Below are 27,904 nucleotides of genomic sequence, written 5' to 3'. Positions count from 1 at the left end.
GTTCAGCCTAGGGCTGTGATTTCTTTAACCAGGAAGCCCTGAGTTCCAGGCTTACTTCATCTGCCAAAGGCATCCCAAAGGGAGTGCAGAAGTGCCACAACATGGCTGCTTTCACGGCTTTTCCCTTAGGAAGAACCCTAATACCCGGCTGATTTACCTTCCTAGGGTTACTGTTAGGCTTAGGCCTAGGACTTTTAAAACCAGGAAGCCCTGGGCTCCAGGCACACTGCAGCTGCGAAAGGCATCCCAAGGGGAGCGCAAAAGTGACGCAACTTGGCTGCCACCACTGATATTTCCATGAGACCATCCCGAACCATAGGCTGATTTTCCTTCCTAGGGTTAAGGTTTGAGTTACGCCTAGGGTAAGGGCTCTATTAACCAGAAAGCCCTGAGTTCCAAGAACACAGCAGCTGCGAAGGACTAGCCAAGAAGAGCGCAAAAGTAGCACAACATGCCTGCCTCCACAGCTTTTTCCTTGGGGACATGCCTAATTCCTGGCTGATTTGCCTTTCTCGTCTTAGGGTTGCGGTTCGGCCTAGGGCTAGGATTTTTAAAAGCAGGAAGCCCTGAGTTCCAGGCACACTGGAGCTGTGAAAGGCATCCAAAAGGGAGTGCAAAAGTGCCACAACATGGCTGCTTTCACGGCTTTTTCCTTGGCAAGACGCCTAACACCAGGCTGATTTACCTTCCCAGGGTTACTGTTAGGCTTAGGCCTAGGGCTAGGATTTTTGAAACTAGGAAGCCCTGGGCTCCAGCCACACTGCAGCTGTTCAAGGCATCCCAAGGGGAGTACAAAAGTGCAACAACATGGCAGCTTTCACAGCTTTTTCCTTGGCACCATCCCTATACCTAGGCTGATTTATCTGCCTAGGGTTAGGGTTAGGGTTCAGCCTAGGGCTTGGATTTCTTTAACCAGGAAGCCCTGAGTTCCAGGCTTACTTCATCTGCCAAAGGCATCCCAAAGGGAGTGCAGAAGTGCCACAACATGGCTGCTTTCACGGCTTTTCCCTTAGGAAGAACCCTAATACCCGGCGGCTGATTTACCTTCCTAGGGTTACTGTTAGGCTTAGGCCTAGGACTTTTAAAACCAGGAAGCCCTGGGCTCCAGGCACACTGCAGCTGCGAAAGGCATCCCAAGGGGAGCGCAAAAGTGACGCAACTTGGCTGCCACCACTGATATTTCCATGAGACCATCCCGAACCATAGGCTGATTTTCCTTCCTAGGGTTAAGGTTTGAGTTACGCCTAGGGTAAGGGTCTATTAACCAGAAAGCCCTGAGTTCCAAGAACACAGCAGCTGCGAAGGACTAGCCAAGAAGAGCGCAAAAGTAGCACAACATGCCTGCCTCCACAGCTTTTTCCTTGGGGACATGCCTAATTCCTGGCTGATTTGCCTTTCTCGTCTTAGGGTTGGGGTTCGGCCTAGGGCTAGGATTTTCAAAATCAGGAAGCCCTGAGTTCCAGGCACACCGGAGCTGTGAAAGGCATCCAAAAGGGAGTGCAAAAGTGCCACAACATGGCTGCTTTCACGGCTTTTTCCTTGGCAAGACGCCTAACACCAGGCTGATTTGCCTTCCCAGGGTTACTGTTAGGCTTAGGCCTAGGGCTAGGATTTTTAAAACTAGGAAGCCCTGGGCTCCAGGCACACTGCAGCTGTTCAAGGCATCCCAAGGGGAGTACAAAAGTGCAACAACATGGCAGCTTTCACAGCTTTTTCCTTGGCACCATCCCTATACCTAGGCTGATTTATCTGCCTAGGGTTAGGGTTAGGGTTCAGCCTAGGGCTTGGATTTCTTTAACCAGGAAGCCCTGAGTTCCAGGCTTACTTCATCTGCCAAAGGCATCCCAAAGGGAGTGCAGAAGTGCCACAACATGGCTGCTTTCACGGCTTTTCCCTTAGGAACAACCCTAATACCCGGCTGATTTACCTTCCTAGGGTTACTGTTAGGCTTAGGCCTAGGACTTTTAAAACCAGGAAGCCCTGGGCTCCAGGCACACTGCAGCTGTTCAAGGCATCCCAAGGGGAGCGCAAAAGTGACGCAACTTGGCTGCCACCACTGATATTTCCATGAGAGCATCCCGAACCATAGGCTGATTTTCCTTCCTAGGGTTAAGGTTTGAGTTACGCCTAGGGTAAGGGCTCTATTAACCAGAAAGCCCTGAGTTCCAAGAACACAGCAGCTGCGAAGGACTAGCCAAGAAGAGCGCAAAAGTAGCACAACATGCCTGCCTCCACAGCTTTTTCCTTGGGGACATGCCTAATTCCTGGCTGATTTGCCTTTCTCGTCTTAGGGTTGGGGTTCGGCCTAGGGCTAGGATTTTTAAAATCAGGAAGCCCTGAGTTCCAGGCACACTGGAGCTGTGAAAGGCATCCAAAAGGGAGTGCAAAAGTGCCACAACATGGCTGCTTTCACGGCTTTTTCCTTGGCAAGAAGCCTAACACCAGGCTGATTTACCTTCCCAGGGTTACTGTTAGGCTTAGGCCTAGGGCTAGGATTTTTGAAACTAGGAAGCCCTGGGCTCCAGGCACACTGCAGCTGTTCAAGGCATCCCAAGGGGAGTACAAAAGTGCAACAACATGGCAGCTTTCACAGCTTTTTCCTTGGCACCATCCCTATACCTAGGCTGATTTATCTGCCTAGGGTTAGGGTTAGGCTTCAGCCTAGGGCTTGGATTTCTTTAACCAGGAAGCCCTGAGTTCCAGGCTTACTTCATCTGCCAAAGGCATCCCAAAGGGAGTGCAGAAGTGCCACAACATGGCTGCTTTCACGGCTTTTCCCTTAGGAAGAACCCTAATACCCGGCTGATTTACCTTCCTAGGGTTACTGTTAGGCTTAGGCCTAGGACTTTTAAAACCAGGAAGCCCTGGGCTCCAGGCACACTGCAGCTGCAAAAGGCATCCCAAGGGGAGCGCAAAAGTGACGCAACTTGGCTGCCACCACTGATATTTCCATGAGACCATACTGAACCATAGGCTGATTTTCCTTCCTAGGGTTAAGGTTTGAGTTACGCCTAGGGTAAGAGTTCTATTAACCAGAAAGCTCTGAGTTCCAAGAACACAGCAGCTGCGAAGGACTAGCCAAGAAGAGCGCAAAAGTACCACAACATGCCTGCCTCCACAGCTTTTTCCTTGGGGACATGCCTAATTCCTGGCTGATTTGCCTTTCTCGTCTTAGGGTTGGGGTTCGGCCTAGGGCTAGGATTTTTAAAATCAGGAAGCCCTGAGTTCCAGGCACACTGCAGCTGTGAAAGGCATCCAAAAGGGAGTGCAAAAGTGCCACAACGTGGCTGCTTTCACGGCTTTTTCCTTGGCAAGAAGCCTAACACCAGGCTGATTTACCTTCCCAGGGTTAACCGTTAGGCTTAGGCCTAGGGCTAGGATTTTTGAAACTAGGAAGCCCTGGGCTCCAGGCACACTGCAGCTGTTCAAGGCATCCCAAGGGGAGTACAAAAGTGCAACAACATGGCAGCTTTCACAGCTTTTTCCTTGGCACCATCCCTATACCTAGGCTGATTTATCTGCCTAGGGTTAGGGTTAGGCTTCAGCCTAGGGCTTGGATTTCTTTAACCAGGAAGCCCTGAGTTCCAGGCTTACTTCATCTGCCAAAGGCATCCCAAAGGGAGTGCAGAAGTGCCACAACATGGCTGCTTTCACGGCTTTTCCCTTAGGAAGAACCCTAATACCCGGCTGATTTACCTTCCTAGGGTTACTGTTAGGCTTAGGCCTAGGACTTTTAAAACCAGGAAGCCCTGGGCTCCAGGCACACTGCAGCTGCGAAAGGCATCCCAAGGGGAGCGCGAAAGTGACGCAACTTGGCTGCCACCACTGATATTTCCATGAGACCATCCCGAACCATAGGCTGATTTTCCTTCCTAGAGTTAAGGTTTGAGTTACGCCTAGGGTAAGGGCTCTATTAACCAGAAAGCCCTGAGTTCCAAGAACACAGCAGCTGCGAAGGACTACCCAAGAAGAGCGCAAAAGTACCACAACATGCCTGCCTCCACAGCTTTTTCCTTGGGGACATGCCTAATTCCTGGCTGATTTGCCTTTCTCGTCTTAGGGTTGGGGTTCGGCCTACGGCTAGGATTTTTAAAATCAGGAAGCCCTGAGTTCCAGGCACACTGGAGCTGTGAAAGGCATCCAAAAGGGAGTGCAAAAGTGCCACAACATGGCTGCTTTCACGGCTTTTTCCTTGGCAAGAAGCCTAACACCAGGCTGATTTACCTTCCCAGGGTTACTGTTAGGCTTAGGCCTAGGGCTAGGATTTTTAAAACTAGGAAGCCCTGGGCTCCAGGCACACTGCAGCTGTTCAAGGCATCCCAAGGGGAGTACAAAAGTCCAACAACATGGCAGCTTTCACAGCTTTTTCCTTGGCACCATCCCTATACCTAGGCTGATTTATCTGCCTAGGGTTAGGGTTAGGGTTCAGCCTAGGGCTTGGATTTCTTTAACCAGGAAGCCCTGAGTTCCAGGCTTACTTCATCTGCCAAAGGCATCCCAAAGGGAGTGCAGAAGTGCCACAACATGGCTGCTTTCACGGCTTTTCCCTTAGGAAGAACCCTAATACCCGGCTGATTTACCTTCCTAGGGTTACTGTTAGGCTTAGGCCTAGGACTTTTAAAACCAGGAAGCCCTGGGCTCCAGGCACACTGCAGCTGCGAAAGGCATCCCAAGGGGAGCGCAAAAGTGACGCAACTTGGCTGCCACCACTGATATTTCCATGAGAGCATCCCGAACCATAGGCTGATTTTCCTTCCTAGGGTTAAGGTTTGAGTTACGCCTAGGGTAAGGGTTCTATTAACCAGAAAGCCCTGAGTTCCAAGAACACAGCAGCTGTGAAGGACTAGCCAAGAAGAGCGCAAAAGTACCACAACATGCCTGCCTCCACAGCTTTTTCCTTGTGGACATGCCTAATTCCTGGCTGATTTGCCTTTCTCGTCTTAGGGTTGGGGTTCGGCCTAGGGCTAGGATTTTTAAAATCAGGAAGCCCTGAGTTCCAGGCACACTGCAGCTGTGAAAGGCATCCAAAAGGGAGTGCAAAAGTGCCACAACATGGCTGCTTTCACGGCTTTTTCCTTGGCAAGAAGCCTAACACCAGGCTGATTTACCTTCCCAGGGTTACTGTTAGGCTTAGGCCTAGGGCTAGGATTTTTAAAACTAGGAAGCCCTGGGCTCCAGGCACACTGCAGCTGTTCAAGGCATCCCAAGGGGAGTACAAAAGTCCAACAACATGGCAGCTTTCACAGCTTTTTCCTTGGCACCATCCCTATACCTAGGCTGATTTATCTGCCTAGGGTTAGGGTTAGGGTTCAGCCTAGGACTTGGATTTTTTTAACCAGGAAGCCCTGAGTTCCAGGCTTACTTCATCTGCCAAAGGCATCCCAAAGGGAGTGCAGAAGTGCCACAACATGGCTGCTTTCACGGCTTTTCCCTTAGGAAGAACCCTAATACCCGGCTGATTTACCTTCCTAGGGTTACTGTTAGGCTTAGGCCTAGGACTTTTAAAACCAGGAAGCCCTGGGCTCCAGGCACACTGCAGCTGCAAAAGGCATCCCAAGGGGAGCGCAAAAGTGACGCAACTTGGCTGCCACCACTGATATTTCCATGAGACCATCCCGAACCATAGGCTGATTTTCCTTCCTAGGGTTAAGGTTTGAGTTACGCCTAGGGTAAGGGCTCTATTAACCAGAAAGCCCTGAGTTCCAAGAACACAGCAGCTGCGAAGGACTAGCCAAGAAGAGCGCAAAAGTAGCACAACATGCCTGCCTCCACAGCTTTTTCCTTGGGGACATGCCTAATTCCTGGCTGATTTGCCTTTCTCGTCTTAGGGTTGGGGTTCGGCCTAGGGCTAGGATTTTTAAAAGCAGGAAGCCCTGAGTTCCAGGCACACTGGAGCTGTGAAAGGCATCCAAAAGGGAGTGCAAAAGTGCCACAACATGGCTGCTTTCACGGCTTTTTCCTTGGCAAGAAGCCTAACACCAGGCTGATTTACCTTCCCAGGGTTACTGTTAGGCTTAGGCCTAGGGCTAGGATTTTTAAAACTAGGAAGCCCTGGGCTCCAGGCACACTGCAGCTGTTCAAGGCATCCCAAGGGGAGTACAAAAGTGCAACAACATGGCAGCTTTCACAGCTTTTTCCTTGGCACCATCCCTATACCTAGGCTGATTTATCTGCCTAGGGTTAGGGTTAGGCTTCAGCCTAGGGCTTGGATTTCTTTAACCAGGAAGCCCTGAGTTCCAGGCTTACTTCATCTGCCAAAGGCATCCCAAAGGGAGTGCAGAAGTGCCACAACATGGCTGCTTTCACGGCTTTTCCCTTAGGAAGAACCCTAATACCCGGCTGATTTACCTTCCTAGGGTTACTGTTAGGCTTAGGCCTAGGACTTTTAAAACCAGGAAGCCCTGGGCTCCAGGCACACTGCAGCTGCAAAAGGCATCCCAAGGGGAGCGCAAAAGTGACGCAACTTGGCTGCCACCACTGATATTTCCATGAGAGCATCCCGAACCATAGGCTGATTTTCCTTCCTAGGGTTAAGGTTTGAGTTACGCCTAGGGTAAGGGTTCTATTAACCAGAAAGCTCTGAGTTCCAAGAACACAGCAGCTGCGAAGGACTAGCCAAGAAGAGCGCAAAAGTACCACAACATGCCTGCCTCCACAGCTTTTTCCTTGTGGACATGCCTAATTCCTGGCTGATTTGCCTTTCTCGTCTTAGGGTTGGGGTTCGGCCTAGGGCTAGGATTTTTAAAATCAGGAAGCCCTGAGTTCCAGGCACACTGCAGCTGTGAAAGGCATCCAAAAGGGAGTGCAAAAGTGCCACAACGTGGCTGCTTTCACGGCTTTTTCCTTGGCAAGAAGCCTAACACCAGGCTGATTTACCTTCCCAGGGTTAACCGTTAGGCTTAGGCCTAGGGCTAGGATTTTTGAAACTAGGAAGCCCTGGGCTCCAGGCACACTGCAGCTGTTCAAGGCATCCCAAGGGGAGTACAAAAGTGCAACAACATGGCAGCTTTCACAGCTTTTTCCTTGGCACCATCCCTATACCTAGGCTGATTTATCTGCCTAGGGTTAGGGTTAGGGTTCAGCCTAGGGCTTGGATTTCTTTAACCAGGAAGCCCTGAGTTCCAGGCTTACTTCATCTGCCAAAGGCATCCCAAAGGGAGTGCAGAAGTGCCACAACATGGCTGCTTTCACGGCTTTTCCCTTAGGAAGAACCCTAATACCCGGCTGATTTACCTTCCTAGGGTTACTGTTAGGCTTAGGCCTAGGACTTTTAAAACCAGGAAGCCCTGGGCTCCAGGCACACTGCAGCTGCAAAAGGCATCCCAAGGGGAGCGCAAAAGTGACGCAACTTGGCTGCCACCACTGATATTTCCATGAGACCATCCCGAACCATAGGCTGATTTTCCTTCCTAGAGTTAAGGTTTGAGTTACGCCTAGGGTAAGGGCTCTATTAACCAGAAAGCCCTGAGTTCCAAGAACACAGCAGCTGCGAAGGACTACCCAAGAAGAGCGCAAAAGTACCACAACATGCCTGCCTCCACAGCTTTTTCCTTGGGGACATGCCTAATTCCTGGCTGATTTGCCTTTCTCGTCTTAGGGTTGGGGTTCGGCCTAGGGCTAGGATTTTTAAAATCAGGAAGCCCTGAGTTCCAGGCACACTGGAGCTGTGAAAGGCATCCAAAAGGGAGTGCAAAAGTGCCACAACATGGCTGCTTTCACGGCTTTTTCCTTGGCAAGAAGCCTAACACCAGGCTGATTTACCTTCCCAGGGTTACTGTTAGGCTTAGGCCTAGGGCTAGGATTTTTAAAACTAGGAAGCCCTGGGCTCCAGCCACACTGCAGCTGTTCAAGGCATCCCAAGGGGAGTACAAAAGTCCAACAACATGGCAGCTTTCACAGCTTTTTCCTTGGCACCATCCCTATACCTAGGCTGATGTATCTGCCTAGGGTTAGGGTTAGGGTTCAGCCTAGGGCTTGGATTTTTTTTAACCAGGAAGCCCTGAGTTCCAGGCTTACTTCATCTGCCAAAGGCATCCCAAAGGGAGTGCAGAAGTGCCACAACATGGCTGCTTTCACGGCTTTTCCCTTAGGAAGAACCCTAATACCCGGCTGATTTACCTTCCTAGGGTTACTGTTAGGCTTAGGCCTAGGACTTTTAAAACCAGGAAGCCCTGGGCTCCAGGCACACTGCAGCTGCGAAAGGCATCCCAAGGGGAGCGCAAAAGTGACGCAACTTGGCTGCCACCACTGATATTTCCATGAGACCATCCCGAACCATAGGCTGATTTTCCTTCCTAGGGTTAAGGTTTGAGTTACGCCTAGGGTAAGGGCTCTATTAACCAGAAAGCCCTGAGTTCCAAGAACACAGCAGCTGCGAAGGACTAGCCAAGAAGAGCGCAAAAGTACCACAACATGCCTGCCTCCACAGCTTTTTCCTTGTGGACATGCCTAATTCCTGGCTGATTTGCCTTTCTCGTCTTAGGGTTGGGGTTCGGCCTAGGGCTAGGATTTTTAAAATCAGGAAGCCCTGAGTTCCAGGCACACTGGAGCTGTGAAAGGCATCCAAAAGGGAGTGCAAAAGTGCCACAACATGGCTGCTTTCACGGCTTTTTCCTTGGCAAGACGCCTAACACCAGGCTGATTTTCCTTCCCAGGGTTACTGTTAGGCTTAGGTCTAGGGCTAGGATTTTTAAAACTAGGAAGCCCTGGGCTCCAGGCACACTGCAGCTGTTCAAGGCATCCCAAGGGGAGTACAAAAGTGCAACAACATGGCAGCTTTCACAGCTTTTTCCTTGGCACCATCCCTATACCTAGGCTGATTTATCTGCCTAGGGTTAGGGTTAGGGTTCAGCCTAGGGCTTGGATTTCTTTAACCAGGAAGCCCTGAGTTCCAGGCTTACTTCATCTGCCAAAGGCATCCCAAAGGGAGTGCAGAAGTGCCACAACATGGCTGCTTTCACGGCTTTTCCCTTAGGAAGAACCCTAATACCCGGCTGATTTACCTTCCTAGGGTTACTGTTAGGCTTAGGCCTAGGACTTTTAAAACCAGGAAGCCCTGGGCTCCAGGCACACTGCAGCTGCGAAAGGCATCCCAAGGGGAGCGCAAAAGTGACGCAACTTGGCTGCCACCACTGATATTTCCATGAGACCATCCCGAACCATAGGCTGATTTTCCTTCCTAGGGTTAAGGTTTGAGTTACGCCTAGGGTAAGGGTCTATTAACCAGAAAGCCCTGAGTTCCAAGAACACAGCAGCTGCGAAGGACTACCCAAGAAGAGCGCAAAAGTACCACAACATGCCTGCCTCCACAGCTTTTTCCTTGGGGACATGCCTAATTCCTGGCTGATTTGCCTTTCTCGTCTTAGGGTTGGGGTTCGGCCTAGGGCTAGGATTTTTAAAAGCAGGAAGCCCTGAGTTCCAGGCACACTGGAGCTGTGAAAGGCATCCAAAAGGGAGTGCAAAAGTGCCACAACATGGCTGCTTTCACGGCTTTTTCCTTGGCAAGAAGCCTAACACCAGGCTGATTTACCTTCCCAGGGTTACTGTTAGGCTTAGGCCTAGGGCTAGGATTTTTAAAACTAGGAAGCCCTGGGCTCCAGGCACACTGCAGCTGTTCAAGGCATCCCAAGGGGAGTACAAAAGTGCAACAACATGGCAGCTTTCACAGCTTTTTCCTTGGCACCATCCCTATACCTAGGCTGATTTATCTGCCTAGGGTTAGGGTTAGGCTTCAGCCTAGGGCTTGGATTTCTTTAACCAGGAAGCCCTGAGTTCCAGGCTTACTTCATCTGCCAAAGGCATCCCAAAGGGAGTGCAGAAGTGCCACAACATGGCTGCTTTCACGGCTTTTCCCTTAGGAAGAACCCTAATACCCGGCTGATTTACCTTCCTAGGGTTACTGTTAGGCTTAGGCCTAGGACTTTTAAAACCAGGAAGCCCTGGGCTCCAGGCACACTGCAGCTGCGAAAGGCATCCCAAGGGGAGCACAAAAGTGACGCAACTTGGCTGCCACCACTGATATTTCCATGAGACCATCCCGAACCATAGGCTGATTTTCCTTCCTAGGGTTAAGGTTTGAGTTACGCCTAGGGTAAGGGTCTATTAACCAGAAAGCCCTGAGTTCCAAGAACACAGCAGCTGCGAAGGACTAGCCAAGAAGAGCGCAAAAGTACCACAACATGCCTGCCTCCACAGCTTTTTCCTTGGGGACATGCCTAATTCCTGGCTGATTTGCCTTTCTCGTCTTAGGGTTGGGGTTCGGCCTAGGGCTAGGATTTTTAAAAGCAGGAAGCCCTGAGTTCCAGGCACACTGCAGCTGTGAAAGGCATCCAAAAGGGAGTGCAAAAGTGCCACAACATGGCTGTTTCACGGCTTTTTCCTTGGCAAGACGCCTATCACCAGGCTGATTTACCTTCCCAGGGTTACTGTTAGGCTTAGGCCTAGGGCTAGGATTTTTAAAACTAGGAAGCCCTGGGCTCCAGGCACACTGCAGCTGTTCAAGGCATCCCAAGGGGAGTACAAAAGTGCAACAACATGGCAGCTTTCACAGCTTTTTCCTTGGCACCATCCCTATACCTAGGCTGATTTATCTGCCTAGGGTTAGGGTTAGGGTTCAGCCTAGGGCTTGGATTTCTTTAACCAGGAAGCCCTGAGTTCCAGGCTTACTTCATCTGCCAAAGGCATCCCAAAGGGAGTGCAGAAGTGCCACAACATGGCTGCTTTCACGGCTTTTCCCTTAGGAAGAACCCTAATACCCGGCTGATTTACCTTCCTAGGGTTACTGTTAGGCTTAGGCCTAGGACTTTTAAAACCAGGAAGCCCTGGGCTCCAGGCACACTGCAGCTGCGAAAGGCATCCCAAGGGGAGCGCAAAAGTGACGCAACTTGGCTGCCACCACTGATATTTCCATGAGACCATCCCGAACCATAGGCTGATTTTCCTTCCTAGGGTTAAGGTTTGAGTTACGCCTAGGGTAAGGGTCTATTAACCAGAAAGCCCTGAGTTCCAAGAACACAGCAGCTGCGAAGGACTAGCCAAGAAGAGCGCAAAAGTACCACAACATGCCTGCCTCCACAGCTTTTTCCTTGGGGACATGCCTAATTCCTGGCTGATTTGCCTTTCTCGTCTTAGGGTTGGGGTTCGGCCTAGGGCTAGGATTTTTAAAAGCAGGAAGCCCTGAGTTCCAGGCACACTGCAGCTGTGAAAGGCATCCAAAAGGGAGTGCAAAAGTGCCACAACATGGCTGCTTTCACGGCTTTTTCCTTGGCAAGACGCCTATCACCAGGCTGATTTACCTTCCCAGGGTTACTGTTAGGCTTAGGCCTAGGGCTAGGATTTTTAAAACTAGGAAGCCCTTAGCTCCAGGCACACTGCAGCTGTTCAAGGCATCCCAAGGGGAGTACAAAAGTGCAACAACATGGCAGCTTTCACAGCTTTTTCCTTGGCACCATCCCTATACCTAGGCTGATTTATCTGCCTAGGGTTAGGGTTAGGGTTCAGCCTAGGGCTTGGATTTCTTTAACCAGGAAGCCCTGAGTTCCAGGCTTACTTCATCTGCCAAAGGCATCCCAAAGGGAGTGCAGAAGTGCCACAACATGGCTGCTTTCACGGCTTTTCCCTTAGGAAGAACCCTAATACCCGGCTGATTTACCTTCCTAGGGTTACTGTTAGGCTTAGGCCTAGGACTTTTAAAACCAGGAAGCCCTGGGCTCCAGGCACACTGCAGCTGCGAAAGGCATCCCAAGGGGAGCGCAAAAGTGACGCAACTTGGCTGCCACCACTGATATTTCCATGAGACCATCCCGAACCATAGGCTGATTTTCCTTCCTAGGGTTAAGGTTTGAGTTACGCCTAGGGTAAGGGTCTATTAACCAGAAAGCCCTGAGTTCCAAGAACACAGCAGCTGCGAAGAACTACCCAAGAAGAGCGCAAAAGTAGCACAACATGCCTGCCTCCACAGCTTTTTCCTTGGGGACATGCCTAATTCCTGGCTGATATGCCTTTCTCGTCTTAGGGTTGGGGTTCGGCCTAGGGCTAGGATTTTTAAAAGCAGGAAGCCCTGAGTTCCAGGCACACTGCAGCTGTGAAAGGCATCCAAAAGGGAGTGCAAAAGTGCCACAACATGGCTGCTTTCACGGCTTTTTCCTTGGCAAGACGCCTAACACCAGGCTGATTTACCTTCCCAGGGTTACTGTTAGGCTTAGGCCTAGGGCTAGGATTTTTAAAACTAGGAAGCCCTGGGCTCCAGGCACACTGCAGCTGTTCAAGGCATCCCAAGGGGAGTACAAAAGTGCAACAACATGGCAGCTTTCACAGCTTTTTCCTTGGCACCATCCCTATACCTAGGCTGATTTATCTGCCTAGGGTTAGGGTTAGGGTTCAGCCTAGGGCTTGGATTTTTTTAACCAGGAAGCCCTGAGTTCCAGGCTTACTTCATCTGCCAAAGGCATCCCAAAGGGAGTGCAGAAGTGCCACAACATGGCTGCTTTCACGGCTTTTCCCTTAGGAAGAACCCTAATACCCGGCTGATTTACCTTCCTAGGGTTACTGTTAGGCTTAGGCCTAGGACTTTTAAAACCAGGAAGCCCTGGGCTCCAGGCACACTGCAGCTGCGAAAGGCATCCCAAGGGGAGCGCAAAAGTGACGCAACTTGGCTGCCACCACTGATATTTCCATGAGACCATCCCGAACCATAGGCTGATTTTCCTTCCTAGGGTTAAGGTTTGAGTTACGCCTAGGGTAAGGGTCTATTAACCAGAAAGCCCTGAGTTCCAAGAACACAGCAGCTGCGAAGGACTACCCAAGAAGAGCGCAAAAGTACCACAACATGCCTGCCTCCACAGCTTTTTCCTTGGGGACATGCCTAATTCCTGGCTGATTTGCCTTTCTCGTCTTAGGGTTGGGGTTCGGCCTAGGGCTAGGATTTTTAAAAGCAGGAAGCCCTGAGTTCCAGGCACACTGGAGCTGTGAAAGGCATCCAAAAGGGAGTGCAAAAGTGCCACAACATGGCTGCTTTCACGGCTTTTTCCTTGGCAAGAAGCCTAACACCAGGCTGATTTACCTTCCCAGGGTTACTGTTAGGCTTAGGCCTAGGGCTAGGATTTTTAAAACTAGGAAGCCCTTAGCTCCAGGCACACTGCAGCTGTTCAAGGCATCCCAAGGGGAGTACAAAAGTCCAACAACATGGCAGCTTTCACAGCTTTTTCCTTGGCACCATCCCTATACCTAGGCTGATTTATCTGCCTAGGGTTAGGGTTAGGGTTCAGCCTAGGGCTTGGATTTCTTTAACCAGGAAGCCCTGAGTTCCAGGCTTACTTCATCTGCCAAAGGCATCCCAAAGGGAGTGCAGAAGTGCCACAACATGGCTGCTTTCACGGCTTTTCCCTTAGGAAGAACCCTAATACCCGGCTGATTTACCTTCCTAGGGTTACTGTTAGGCTTAGGCCTAGGACTTTTAAAACCAGGAAGCCCTGGGCTCCAGGCACACTGCAGCTGCGAAAGGCATCCCAAGGGGAGTGCAAAAGTGACGCAACTTGGCTGCCACCACTGATATTTCCATGAGACCATCCCGAACCATAGGCTGATTTTCCTTCCTAGGGTTAAGGTTTGAGTTACGCCTAGGGTAAGGGTCTATTAACCAGAAAGCCCTGAGTTCCAAGAACACAGCAGCTGCGAAGGACTAGCCAAGAAGAGCGCAAAAGTAGCACAACATGCCTGCCTCCACAGCTTTTTCCTTGGGGACATGCCTAATTCCTGGCTGATTTGCCTTTCTCGTCTTAGGGTTGGGGTTCGGCCTAGGGCTAGGATTTTTAAAAGCAGGAAGCCCTGAGTTCCAGGCACACTGGAGCTGTGAAAGGCATCCAAAAGGGAGTGCAAAAGTGCCACAACATGGCTGCTTTCACGGCTTTTTCCTTGGCAAGACGCCTATCACCAGGCTGATTTACCTTCCCAGGGTTACTGTTAGGCTTAGGCCTAGGGCTAGGATTTTTAAAACTAGGAAGCCCTTAGCTCCAGGCACACTGCAGCTGTTCAAGGCATCCCAAGGGGAGTACAAAAGTGCAACAACATGGCAGCTTTCACAGCTTTTTCCTTGGCACCATCCCTATACCTAGGCTGATTTATCTGCCTAGGGTTAGGGTTAGGGTTCAGCCTAGGGCTCGGATTTCTTTAACCAGGAAGCCCTGAGTTCCAGGCTTACTTCATCTGCCAAAGGCATCCCAAAGGGAGTGCAGAAGTGCCACAACATGGCTGCTTTCACGGCTTTTCCCTTAGGAAGAACCCTAATACCCGGCTGATTTACCTTCCTAGGGTTACTGTTAGGCTTAGGCCTAGGACTTTTAAAACCAGGAAGCCCTGGGCTCCAGGCACACTGCAGCTGCGAAAGGCATCCCAAGGGGAGCGCAAAAGTGACGCAACTTGGCTGCCACCACTGATATTTCCATGAGACCATCCCGAACCATAGGCTGATTTTCCTTCCTAGGGTTAAGGTTTGAGTTACGCCTAGGGTAAGGGTCTATTAACCAGAAAGCCCTGAGTTCCAAGAACACAGCAGCTGCGAAGAACTACCCAAGAAGAGCGCAAAAGTAGCACAACATGCCTGCCTCCACAGCTTTTTCCTTGGGGACATGCCTAATTCCTGGCTGATATGCCTTTCTCGTCTTAGGGTTGGGGTTCGGCCTAGGGCTAGGATTTTTAAAAGCAGGAAGCCCTGAGTTCCAGGCACACTGGAGCTGTGAAAGGCATCCAAAAGGGAGTGCAAAAGTGCCACAACATGGCTGCTTTCACGGCTTTTTCCTTGGCAAGATGCCTAACACCAGGCTGATTTACCTTCCCAGGGTTACTGTTAGGCTTAGGCCTAGGGCTAGGATTTTTAAAACTAGGAAGCCCTTAGCTCCAGGCACACTGCAGCTGTTCAAGGCATCCCAAGGGGAGTACAAAAGTGCAACAACATGGCAGCTTTCACAGCTTTTTCCTTGGCACCATCCCTATACCTAGGCTGATTTATCTGCCTAGGGTTAGGGTTAGGGTTCAGCCTAGGGCTTGGATTTTTTTTAACCAGGAAGCCCTGAGTTCCAGGCTTACTTCATCTGCCAAAGGCATCCCAAAGGGAGTGCAGAAGTGCCACAACATGGCTGCTTTCACGGCTTTTCCCTTAGGAAGAACCCTAATACCCGGCTGATTTACCTTCCTAGGGTTACTGTTAGGCTTAGGCCTAGGACTTTTAAAACCAGGAAGCCCTGGGCTCCAGGCACACTGCAGCTGCGAAAGGCATCCCAAGGGGAGCGCAAAAGTGACGCAACTTGGCTGCCACCACTGATATTTCCATGAGACCATCCCGAACCATAGGCTGATTTTCCTTCCTAGGGTTAAGGTTTGAGTTACGCCTAGGGTAAGGGCTCTATTAACCAGAAAGCCCTGAGTTCCAAGAACACAGCAGCTGCGAAGGACTACCCAAGAAGAGCGCAAAAGTAGCACAACATGCCTGCCTCCACAGCTTTTTCCTTGGGGACATGCCTAATTCCTGGCTGATTTGCCTTTCTCGTCTTAGGGTTGGGGTTCGGCCTAGGGCTAGGATTTTTAAAAGCAGGAAGCCCTGAGTTCCAGGCACACTGGAGCTGTGAAAGGCATCCAAAAGGGAGTGCAAAAGTGCCACAACATGGCTGCTTTCACGGCTTTTTCCTTGGCAAGATGCCTAACACCAGGCTGATTTACCTTCCCAGGGTTACTGTTAGGCTTAGGCCTAGGGCTAGGATTTTTAAAACTAGGAAGCCCTTAGCTCCAGGCACACTGCAGCTGTTCAAGGCATCCCAAGGGGAGTACAAAAGTGCAACAACATGGCAGCTTTCACAGCTTTTTCCTTGGCACCATCCCTATACCTAGGCTGATTTATCTGCCTAGGGTTAGGGTTAGGGTTCAGCCTAGGGCTTGGATTTCTTTAACCAGGAAGCCCTGAGTTCCAGGCTTACTTCATCTGCCAAAGGCATCCCAAAGGGAGTGCAGAAGTGCCACAACATGGCTGCTTTCACGGCTTTTCCCTTAGGAAGAACCCTAATACCCGGCTGATTTACCTTCCTAGGGTTACTGTTAGGCTTAGGCCTAGGACTTTTAAAACCAGGAAGCCCTGGGCTCCAGGCACACTGCAGCTGCGAAAGGCATCCCAAGGGGAGCGCAAAAGTGACGCAACTTGGCTGCCACCACTGATATTTCCATGAGACCATCCGGAACCATAGGCTGATTTTCCTTCCTAGGGTTAAGGTTTGAGTTACGCCTAGGGTAAGGGTCTATTAACCAGAAAGCCCTGAGTTCCAAGAACACAGCAGCTGCGAAGGACTAGCCAAGAAGAGCGCAAAAGTACCACAACATGCCTGCCTCCACAGCTTTTTCCTTGGGGACATGCCTAATTCCTGGCTGATTTGCCTTTCTCGTCTTAGGGTTGGGGTTCGGCCTAGGGCTAGGATTTTTAAAATCAGGAAGCCCTGAGTTCCAGGCACACTGGAGCTGTGAAAGGCATCCAAAAGGGAGTGCAAAAGTGCCACAACATGGCTGCTTTCACGGCTTTTTCCTTGGCAAGAAGCCTAACACCAGGCTGATTTACCTTCCCAGGGTTACTGTTAGGCTTAGGCCTAGGGCTAGGATTTTTAAAACTAGGAAGCCCTGGGCTCCAGGCACACTGCAGCTGTTCAAGGCATCCCAAGGGGAGTACAAAAGTGCAACAACATGGCAGCTTTCACAGCTTTTTCCTTGGCACCATCCCTATACCTAGGCTGATTTATCTGCCTAGGGTTAGGGTTAGGGTTCAGCCTAGGGCTTGGATTTCTTTAACCAGGAAGCCCTGAGTTCCAGGCTTACTTCATCTGCCAAAGGCATCCCAAAGGGAGTGCAGAAGTGCCACAACATGGCTGCTTTCACGGCTTTTCCCTTAGGAAGAACCCTAATACCCGGCTGATTTACCTTCCTAGGGTTACTGTTAGGCTTAGGCCTAGGACTTTTAAAACCAGGAAGCCCTGGGCTCCAGGCACACTGCAGCTGCGAAAGGCATCCCAAGGGGAGCGCAAAAGTGACGCAACTTGGCTGCCACCACTGATATTTCCATGAGACCATCCCGAACCATAGGCTGATTTTCCTTCCTAGGGTTAAGGTTTGAGTTACGCCTAGGGTAAGGGTCTATTAACCAGAAAGCCCTGAGTTCCAAGAACACAGCAGCTGCGAAGGACTAGCCAAGAAGAGCGCAAAAGTACCACAACATGCCTGCCTCCACAGCTTTTTCCTTGGGGACATGCCTAATTCCTGGCTGATTTGCCTTTCTCGTCTTAGGGTTGGGGTTCGGCCTAGGGCTAGGATTTTTAAAAGCAGGAAGCCCTGAGTTCCAGGCACACTGCAGCTGTGAAAGGCATCCAAAAGGGAGTGCAAAAGTGCCACAACATGGCTGCTTTCACGGCTTTTTCCTTGGCAAGACGCCTATCACCAGGCTGATTTACCTTCCCAGGGTTACTGTTAGGCTTAGGCCTAGGGCTAGGATTTTTGAAACTAGGAAGCCCTTAGCTCCAGGCACACTGCAGCTGTTCAAGGCATCCCAAGGGGAGTACAAAAGTGCAACAACATGGCAGCTTTCACAGCTTTTTCCTTGGCACCATCCCTATACCTAGGCTGATTTATCTGCCTAGGGTTAGGGTTAGGGTTCAGCCTAGGGCTTGGATTTCTTTAACCAGGAAGCCCTGAGTTCCAGGCTTACTTCATCTGCCAAAGGCATCCCAAAGGGAGTGCAGAAGTGCCACAACATGGCTGCTTTCACGGCTTTTCCCTTAGGAAGAACCCTAATACCCGGCTGATTTACCTTCCTAGGGTTACTGTTAGGCTTAGGCCTAGGACTTTTAAAACCAGGAAGCCCTGGGCTCCAGGCACACTGCAGCTGCGAAAGGCATCCCAAGGGGAGCGCAAAAGTGACGCAACTTGGCTGCCACCACTGATATTTCCATGAGACCATCCCGAACCATAGGCTGATTTTCCTTCCTAGGGTTAAGGTTTGAGTTACGCCTAGGGTAAGGGTCTATTAACCAGAAAGCCCTGAGTTCCAAGAACACAGCAGCTGCGAAGAACTACCCAAGAAGAGCGCAAAAGTAGCACAACATGCCTGCCTCCACAGCTTTTTCCTTGGGGACATGCCTAATTCCTGGCTGATATGCCTTTCTCGTCTTAGGGTTGGGGTTCGGCCTAGGGCTAGGATTTTTAAAAGCAGGAAGCCCTGAGTTCCAGGCACACTGCAGCTGTGAAAGGCATCCAAAAGGGAGTGCAAAAGTGCCACAACGTGGCTGCTTTCACGGCTTTTTTCTTTGGCAAGACGCCTAACACCAGGCTGATTTACCTTCCAAGGGTTACTGTTAGGCTTAGGCCTAGGGCTAGGATTTTTAAAACTAGGAAGCCCTTAGCTCCAGGCACACTGCAGCTGTTCAAGGCATCCCAAGGGGAGTACAAAAGTGCAACAACATGGCAGCTTTCACAGCTTTTTCCTTGGCACCATCCCTATACCTAGGCTGATTTATCTGCCTAGGGTTAGGGTTAGGGTTCAGCCTAGGGCTTGGATTTTTTTAACCAGGAAGCCCTGAGTTCCAGGCTTACTTCATCTGCCAAAGGCATCCCAAAGGGAGTGCAGAAGTGCCACAACATGGCTGCTTTCACGGCTTTTCCCTTAGGAAGAACCCTAATACCCGGCTGATTTACCTTCCTAGGGTTACTGTTAGGCTTAGGCCTAGGACTTTTAAAACCAGGAAGCCCTGGGCTCCAGGCACACTGCAGCTGCGAAAGGCATCCCAAGGGGAGCGCAAAAGTGACGCAACTTGGCTGCCACCACTGATATTTCCATGAGACCATCCCGAACCATAGGCTGATTTTCCTTCCTAGGGTTAAGGTTTGAGTTACGCCTAGGGTAAGGGTCTATTAACCAGAAAGCCCTGAGTTCCAAGAACACAGCAGCTGCGAAGGACTACCCAAGAAGAGCGCAAAAGTAGCACAACATGCCTGCCTCCACAGCTTTTTCCTTGGGGACATGCCTAATTCCTGGCTGATTTGCCTTTCTCGTCTTAGGGTTGGGGTTCGGCCTAGGGCTAGGATTTTTAAAAGCAGGAAGCCCTGAGTTCCAGGCACACTGGAGCTGTGAAAGGCATCCAAAAGGGAGTGCAAAAGTGCCACAACATGGCTGCTTTCACGGCTTTTTCCTTGGCAAGAAGCCTAACACCAGGCTGATTTACCTTCCCAGGGTTACTGTTAGGCTTAGGCCTAGGGCTAGGATTTTTAAAACTAGGAAGCCCTTAGCTCCAGGCACACTGCAGCTGTTCAAGGCATCCCAAGGGGAGTACAAAAGTGCAACAACATGGCAGCTTTCACAGCTTTTTCCTTGGCACCATCCCTATACCTAGGCTGATTTATCTGCCTAGGGTTAGGGTTAGGCTTCAGCCTAGGGCTTGGATTTCTTTAACCAGGAAGCCCTGAGTTCCAGGCTTACTTCATCTGCCAAAGGCATCCCAAAGGGAGTGCAGAAGTGCCACAACATGGCTGCTTTCACGGCTTTTCCCTTAGGAAGAACCCTAATACCCGGCTGATTTACCTTCCTAGGGTTACTGTTAGGCTTAGGCCTAGGACTTTTAAAACCAGGAAGCCCTGGGCTCCAGGCACACTGCAGCTGCGAAAGGCATCCCAAGGGGAGCGCAAAAGTGACGCAACTTGGCTGCCACCACTGATATTTCCATGAGACCATCCCGAACCATAGGCTGATTTTCCTTCCTAGGGTTAAGGTTTGAGTTACGCCTAGGGTAAGGGTCTATTAACCAGAAAGCCCTGAGTTCCAAGAACACAGCAGCTGCGAAGGACTAGCCAAGAAGAGCGCAAAAGTAGCACAACATGCCTGCCTCCACAGCTTTTTCCTTGGGGACATGCCTAATTCCTGGCTGATATGCCTTTCTCGTCTTAGGGTTGGGGTTCGGCCTAGGGCTAGGATTTTTAAAATCAGGAAGCCCTGAGTTCCAGGCACACTGGAGCTGTGAAAGGCATCCAAAAGGGAGTGCAAAAGTGCCACAACATGGCTGCTTTCACGGCTTTTTCCTTGGCAAGAAGCCTAACACCAGGCTGATTTACCTTCCCAGGGTTACTGTTAGGCTTAGGCCTAGGGCTAGGATTTTTAAAACTAGGAAGCCCTTAGCTCCAGGCACACTGCAGCTGTTCAAGGCATCCCAAGGGGAGTACAAAAGTGCAACAACATGGCAGCTTTCACAGCTTTTTCCTTGGCACCATCCCTATACCTAGGCTGATTTATCTGCCTAGGGTTAGGGTTAGGCTTCAGCCTAGGGCTTGGATTTCTTTAACCAGGAAGCCCTGAGTTCCAGGCTTACTTCATCTGCCAAAGGCATCCCAAAGGGAGTGCAGAAGTGCCACAACATGGCTGCTTTCACGGCTTTTCCCTTAGGAAGAACCCTAATACCCGGCTGATTTACCTTCCTAGGGTTACTGTTAGGCTTAGGCCTAGGACTTTTAAAACCAGGAAGCCCTGGGCTCCAGGCACACTGCAGCTGCGAAAGGCATCCCAAGGGGAGCGCAAAAGTGACGCAACTTGGCTGCCACCACTGATATTTCCATGAGACCATCCCGAACCATAGGCTGATTTTCCTTCCTAGGGTTAAGGTTTGAGTTACGCCTAGGGTAAGGGTCTATTAACCAGAAAGCCCTGAGTTCCAAGAACACAGCAGCTGCGAAGGACTAGCCAAGAAGAGCGCAAAAGTACCACAACATGCCTGCCTCCACAGCTTTTTCCTTGGGGACATGCCTAATTCCTGGCTGATATGCCTTTCTCGTCTTAGGGTTGGGGTTCGGCCTAGGGCTAGGATTTTTAAAAGCAGGAAGCCCTGAGTTCCAGGCACACTGCAGCTGTGAAAGGCATCCAAAAGGGAGTGCAAAAGTGCCACAACATGGCTGCTTTCACGGCTTTTTCCTTGGCAAGACGCCTAACACCAGGCTGATTTACCTTCCCAGGGTTACTGTTAGGCTTAGGCCTAGGGCTAGGATTTTTAAAACTAGGAAGCCCTGGGCTCCAGGCACACTGCAGCTGTTCAAGGCATCCCAAGGGGAGTACAAAAGTGCAACAACATGGCAGCTTTCACAGCTTTTTCCTTGGCACCATCCCTATACCTAGGCTGATTTATCTGCCTAGGGTTAGGGTTAGGGTTCAGCCTAGGGCTTGGATTTCTTTAACCAGGAAGCCCTGAGTTCCAGGCTTACTTCATCTGCCAAAGGCATCCCAAAGGGAGTGCAGAAGTGCCACAACATGGCTGCTTTCACGGCTTTTCCCTTAGGAAGAACCCTAATACCCGGCTGATTTACCTTCCTAGGGTTACTGTTAGGCTTAGGCCTAGGACTTTTAAAACCAGGAAGCCCTGGGCTCCAGGCACACTGCAGCTGCGAAAGGCATCCCAAGGGGAGCGCAAAAGTGACGCAACTTGGCTGCCACCACTGATATTTCCATGAGACCATCCCGAACCATAGGCTGATTTTCCTTCCTAGGGTTAAGGTTTGAGTTACGCCTAGGGTAAGGGTCTATTAACCAGAAAGCCCTGAGTTCCAAGAACACAGCAGCTGCGAAGGACTAGCCAAGAAGAGCGCAAAAGTACCACAACATGCCTGCCTCCACAGCTTTTTCCTTGGGGACATGCCTAATTCCTGGCTGATTTGCCTTTCTCGTCTTAGGGTTGGGGTTCGGCCTAGGGCTAGGATTTTTAAAAGCAGGAAGCCCTGAGTTCCAGGCACACTGCAGCTGTGAAAGGCATCCAAAAGGGAGTGCAAAAGTGCCACAACATGGCTGCTTTCACGGCTTTTTCCTTGGCAAGACGCCTATCACCAGGCTGATTTACCTTCCCAGGGTTACTGTTAGGCTTAGGCCTAGGGCTAGGATTTTTAAAACTAGGAAGCCCTTAGCTCCAGGCACACTGCAGCTGTTCAAGGCATCCCAAGGGGAGTACAAAAGTGCAACAACATGGCAGCTTTCACAGCTTTTTCCTTGGCACCATCCCTATACCTAGGCTGATTTATCTGCCTAGGGTTAGGGTTAGGCTTCAGCCTAGGGCTTGGATTTCTTTAACCAGGAAGCCCTGAGTTCCAGGCTTACTTCATCTGCCAAAGGCATCCCAAAGGGAGTGCAGAAGTGCCACAACATGGCTGCTTTCACGGCTTTTCCCTTAGGAAGAACCCTAATACCCGGCTGATTTACCTTCCTAGGGTTACTGTTAGGCTTAGGCCTAGGACTTTTAAAACCAGGAAGCCCTGGGCTCCAGGCACACTGCAGCTGCGAAAGGCATCCCAAGGGGAGCGCAAAAGTGACGCAACTTGGCTGCCACCACTGATATTTCCATGAGACCATCCCGAACCATAGGCTGATTTTCCTTCCTAGGGTTAAGGTTTGAGTTACGCCTAGGGTAAGGGTCTATTAACCAGAAAGCCCTGAGTTCCAAGAACACAGCAGCTGCGAAGAACTACCCAAGAAGAGCGCAAAAGTAGCACAACATGCCTGCCTCCACAGCTTTTTCCTTGGGGACATGCCTAATTCCTGGCTGATATGCCTTTCTCGTCTTAGGGTTGGGGTTCGGCCTAGGGCTAGGATTTTTAAAAGCAGGAAGCCCTGAGTTCCAGGCACACTGCAGCTGTGAAAGGCATCCAAAAGGGAGTGCAAAAGTGCCACAACATGGCTGCTTTCACGGCTTTTTCCTTGGCAAGACGCCTAACACCAGGCTGATTTACCTTCCCAGGGTTACTGTTAGGCTTAGGCCTAGGGCTAGGATTTTTAAAACTAGGAAGCCCTTAGCTCCAGGCACACTGCAGCTGTTCAAGGCATCCCAAGGGGAGTACAAAAGTGCAACAACATGGCAGCTTTCACAGCTTTTTCCTTGGCACCATCCCTATACCTAGGCTGATTTATCTGCCTAGGGTTAGGGTTAGGGTTCAGCCTAGGGCTTGGATTTTTTTAACCAGGAAGCCCTGAGTTCCAGGCTTACTTCATCTGCCAAAGGCATCCCAAAGGGAGTGCAGAAGTGCCACAACATGGCTGCTTTCACGGCTTTTCCCTTAGGAAGAACCCTAATACCCGGCTGATTTACCTTCCTAGGGTTACTGTTAGGCTTAGGCCTAGGACTTTTAAAACCAGGAAGCCCTGGGCTCCAGGCACACTGCAGCTGCGAAAGGCATCCCAAGGGGAGCGCAAAAGTGACGCAACTTGGCTGCCACCACTGATATTTCCATGAGACCATCCCGAACCATAGGCTGATTTTCCTTCCTAGGGTTAAGGTTTGAGTTACGCCTAGGGTAAGGGTCTATTAACCAGAAAGCCCTGAGTTCCAAGAACACAGCAGCTGCGAAGGACTACCCAAGAAGAGCGCAAAAGTAGCACAACATGCCTGCCTCCACAGCTTTTTCCTTGGGGACATGCCTAATTCCTGGCTGATTTGCCTTTCTCGTCTTAGGGTTGGGGTTCGGCCTAGGGCTAGGATTTTTAAAATCAGGAAGCCCTGAGTTCCAGGCACACTGGAGCTGTGAAAGGCATCCAAAAGGGAGTGCAAAAGTGCCACAACATGGCTGCTTTCACGGCTTTTTCCTTGGCAAGAAGCCTAACACCAGGCTGATTTACCTTCCCAGGGTTACTGTTAGGCTTAGGCCTAGGGCTAGGATTTTTAAAACTAGGAAGCCCTTAGCTCCAGGCACACTGCAGCTGTTCAAGGCATCCCAAGGGGAGTACAAAAGTGCAACAACATGGCAGCTTTCACAGCTTTTTCCTTGGCACCATCCCTATACCTAGGCTGATTTATCTGCCTAGGGTTAGGGTTAGGCTTCAGCCTAGGGCTTGGATTTCTTTAACCAGGAAGCCCTGAGTTCCAGGCTTACTTCATCTGCCAAAGGCATCCCAAAGGGAGTGCAGAAGTGCCACAACATGGCTGCTTTCACGGCTTTTCCCTTAGGAAGAACCCTAATACCCGGCTGATTTACCTTCCTAGGGTTACTGTTAGGCTTAGGCCTAGGACTTTTAAAACCAGGAAGCCCTGGGCTCCAGGCACACTGCAGCTGCGAAAGGCATCCCAAGGGGAGCGCAAAAGTGACGCAACTTGGCTGCCACCACTGATATTTCCATGAGACCATCCGGAACCATAGGCTGATTTTCCTTCCTAGGGTTAAGGTTTGAGTTACGCCTAGGGTAAGGGTCTATTAACCAGAAAGCCCTGAGTTCCAAGAACACAGCAGCTGCGAAGGACTAGCCAAGAAGAGCGCAAAAGTACCACAACATGCCTGCCTCCACAGCTTTTTCCTTGGGGACATGCCTAATTCCTGGCTGATTTGCCTTTCTCGTCTTAGGGTTGGGGTTCGGCCTAGGGCTAGGATTTTTAAAAGCAGGAAGCCCTGAGTTCCAGGCACACTGCAGCTGTGAAAGGCATCCAAAAGGGAGTGCAAAAGTGCCACAACATGGCTGCTTTCACGGCTTTTTCCTTGGCAAGACGCCTAACACCAGGCTGATTTACCTTCCCAGGGTTACTGTTAGGCTTAGGCCTAGGGCTAGGATTTTTAAAACTAGGAAGCCCTGGGCTCCAGGCACACTGCAGCTGTTCAAGGCATCCCAAGGGGAGTACAAAAGTGCAACAACATGGCAGCTTTCACAGCTTTTTCCTTGGCACCATCCCTATACCTAGGCTGATTTATCTGCCTAGGGTTAGGGTTAGGGTTCAGCCTAGGGCTTGGATTTCTTTAACCAGGAAGCCCTGAGTTCCAGGCTTACTTCATCTGCCAAAGGCATCCCAAAGGGAGTGCAGAAGTGCCACAACATGGCTGCTTTCACGGCTTTTCCCTTAGGAAGAACCCTAATACCCGGCTGATTTACCTTCCTAGGGTTACTGTTAGGCTTAGGCCTAGGACTTTTAAAACCAGGAAGCCCTGGGCTCCAGGCACACTGCAGCTGCGAAAGGCATCCCAAGGGGAGCGCAAAAGTGACGCAACTTGGCTGCCACCACTGATATTTCCATGAGACCATCCCGAACCATAGGCTGATTTTCCTTCCTAGGGTTAAGGTTTGAGTTACGCCTAGGGTAAGGGCTCTATTAACCAGAAAGCCCTGAGTTCCAAGAACACAGCAGCTGCGAAGGACTAGCCAAGAAGAGCGCAAAAGTACCACAACATGCCTGCCTCCACAGCTTTTTCCTTGGGGACATGCCTAATTCCTGGCTGATTTGCCTTTCTCGTCTTAGGGTTGGGGTTCGGCCTAGGGCTAGGATTTTTAAAAGCAGGAAGCCCTGAGTTCCAGGCACACTGGAGCTGTGAAAGGCATCCAAAAGGGAGTGCAAAAGTGCCACAACATGGCTGCTTTCACGGCTTTTTCCTTGGCAAGACGCCTATCACCAGGCTGATTTACCTTCCCAGGGTTACTGTTAGGCTTAGGCCTAAGGCTAGGATTTTTAAAACTAGGAAGCCCTTAGCTCCAGGCACACTGCAGCTGTTCAAGGCATCCCAAGGGGAGTACAAAAGTGCAACAACATGGCAGCTTTCACAGCTTTTTCCTTGGCACCATCCCTATACCTAGGCTGATTTATCTGCCTAGGGTTAGGGTTAGGGTTAAGCCTAGGGCTCGGATTTCTTTAACCAGGAAGCCCTGAGTTCCAGGCTTACTTCATCTGCCAAAGGCATCCCAAAGGGAGTGCAGAAGTGCCACAACATGGCTGCTTTCACGGCTTTTCCCTTAGGAAGAACCCTAATACCCGGCTGATTTACCTTCCTAGGGTTACTGTTAGGCTTAGGCCTAGGACTTTTAAAACCAGGAAGCCCTGGGCTCCAGGCACACTGCAGCTGCGAAAGGCATCCCAAGGGGAGCGCAAAAGTGACGCAACTTGGCTGCCACCACTGATATTTCCATGAGACCATCCCGAACCATAGGCTGATTTTCCTTCCTAGGGTTAAGGTTTGAGTTACGCCTAGGGTAAGGGTCTATTAACCAGAAAGCCCTGAGTTCCAAGAACACAGCAGCTGCGAAGAACTACCCAAGAAGAGCGCAAAAGTAGCACAACATGCCTGCCTCCACAGCTTTTTCCTTGGGGACATGCCTAATTCCTGGCTGATATGCCTTTCTCGTCTTAGGGTTGGGGTTCGGCCTAGGGCTAGGATTTTTAAAAGCAGGAAGCCCTGAGTTCCAGGCACACTGGAGCTGTGAAAGGCATCCAAAAGGGAGTGCAAAAGTGCCACAACATGGCTGCTTTCACGGCTTTTTCCTTGGCAAGACGCCTAACACCAGGCTGATTTACCTTCCCAGGGTTACTGTTAGGCTTAGGCCTAGGGCTAGGATTTTTAAAACTAGGAAGCCCTTAGCTCCAGTAACCCTGCAGCTGTTCAAGGCATCCCAAGGGGAGTACAAAAGTGCAACAACATGGCAGCTTTCACAGCTTTTTCCTTGGCACCATCCCTATACCTAGGCTGATTTATCTGCCTAGGGTTAGGGTTAGGGTTCAGCCTAGGGCTTGGATTTCTTTAAGCAGGAAGCCCTGAGTTCCAGGCTTACTTCATCTGCCAAAGGCATCCCAAAGGGAGTGCAGAAGTGCCACAACATGGCTGCTTTCACGGCTTTTCCCTTAGGAAGAACCCTAATACCCGGCTGATTTACCTTCCTAGGGTTACTGTTAGGCTTAGGCCTAGGACTTTTAAAACCAGGAAGCCCTGGGCTCCAGGCACACTGCAGCTGCGAAAGGCATCCCAAGGGGAGCGCAAAAGTGACGCAACTTGGCTGCCACCACTGATATTTCCATGAGACCATCCCGAACCATAGGCTGATTTTCCTTCCTAGGGTTAAGGTTTGAGTTACGCCTAGGGTAAGGGTCTATTAACCAGAAAGCCCTGAGTTCCAAGAACACAGCAGCTGCGAAGGACTAGCCAAGAAGAGCGCAAAAGTAGCACAACATGCCTGCCTCCACAGCTTTTTCCTTGGGGACATGCCTAATTCCTGGCTGATTTGCCTTTCTCGTCTTAGGGTTGGGGTTCGGCCTAGGGCTAGGATTTTTAAAAGCAGGAAGCCCTGAGTTCCAGGCACACTGGAGCTGTGAAAGGCATCCAAAAGGGAGTGCAAAAGTGCCACAACATGGCTGCTTTCACGGCTTTTTCCTTGGCAAGACGCCTAACACCAGGCTGATTTACCTTCCCAGGGTTACTGTTAGGCTTAGGCCTAGGGCTAGGATTTTTAAAACTAGGAAGCCCTTAGCTCCAGGCACACTGCAGCTGTTCAAGGCATCCCAAGGGGAGTACAAAAGTGCAACAACATGGCAGCTTTCACAGCTTTTTCCTTGGCACCATCCCTATACCTAGGCTGATTTATCTGCCTAGGGTTAGGGTTAGGGTTCAGCCTAGGGCTTGCATTTCTTTAACCAGGAAGCCCTGAGTTCCAGGCTTACTTCATCTGCCAAAGGCATCCCAAAGGGAGTGCAGAAGTGCCACAACATGGCTGCTTTCACGGCTTTTCCCTTAGGAAGAACCCTAATACCCGGCTGATTTACCTTCCTAGGGTTACTGTTAGGCTTAGGCCTAGGACTTTTAAAACCAGGAAGCCCTGGGCTCCAGGCACACTGCAGCTGCGAAAGGCATCCCAAGGGGAGCGCAAAAGTGACGCAACTTGGCTGCCACCACTGATATTTCCATGAGACCATCCCGAACCATAGGCTGATTTTCCTTCCTAGGGTTAAGGTTTGAGTTACGCCTAGGGTAAGGGTCTATTAACCAGAAAGCCCTGAGTTCCAAGAACACAGCAGCTGCGAAGGACTACCCAAGAAGAGCGCAAAAGTACCACAACATGCCTGCCTCCACAGCTTTTTCCTTGGGGACATGCCTAATTCCTGGCTGATTTGCCTTTCTC

This window comes from Ammospiza caudacuta, chromosome 10 (genome assembly GCF_027887145.1).
Source record: "Ammospiza caudacuta isolate bAmmCau1 chromosome 10, bAmmCau1.pri, whole genome shotgun sequence".
In the NCBI taxonomy this organism is placed as follows: domain Eukaryota; kingdom Metazoa; phylum Chordata; class Aves; order Passeriformes; family Passerellidae; genus Ammospiza; species Ammospiza caudacuta.
The sequence above is the reverse complement of the archived record's forward strand: the minus strand, read 5'-3'. Positions refer to the sequence as shown.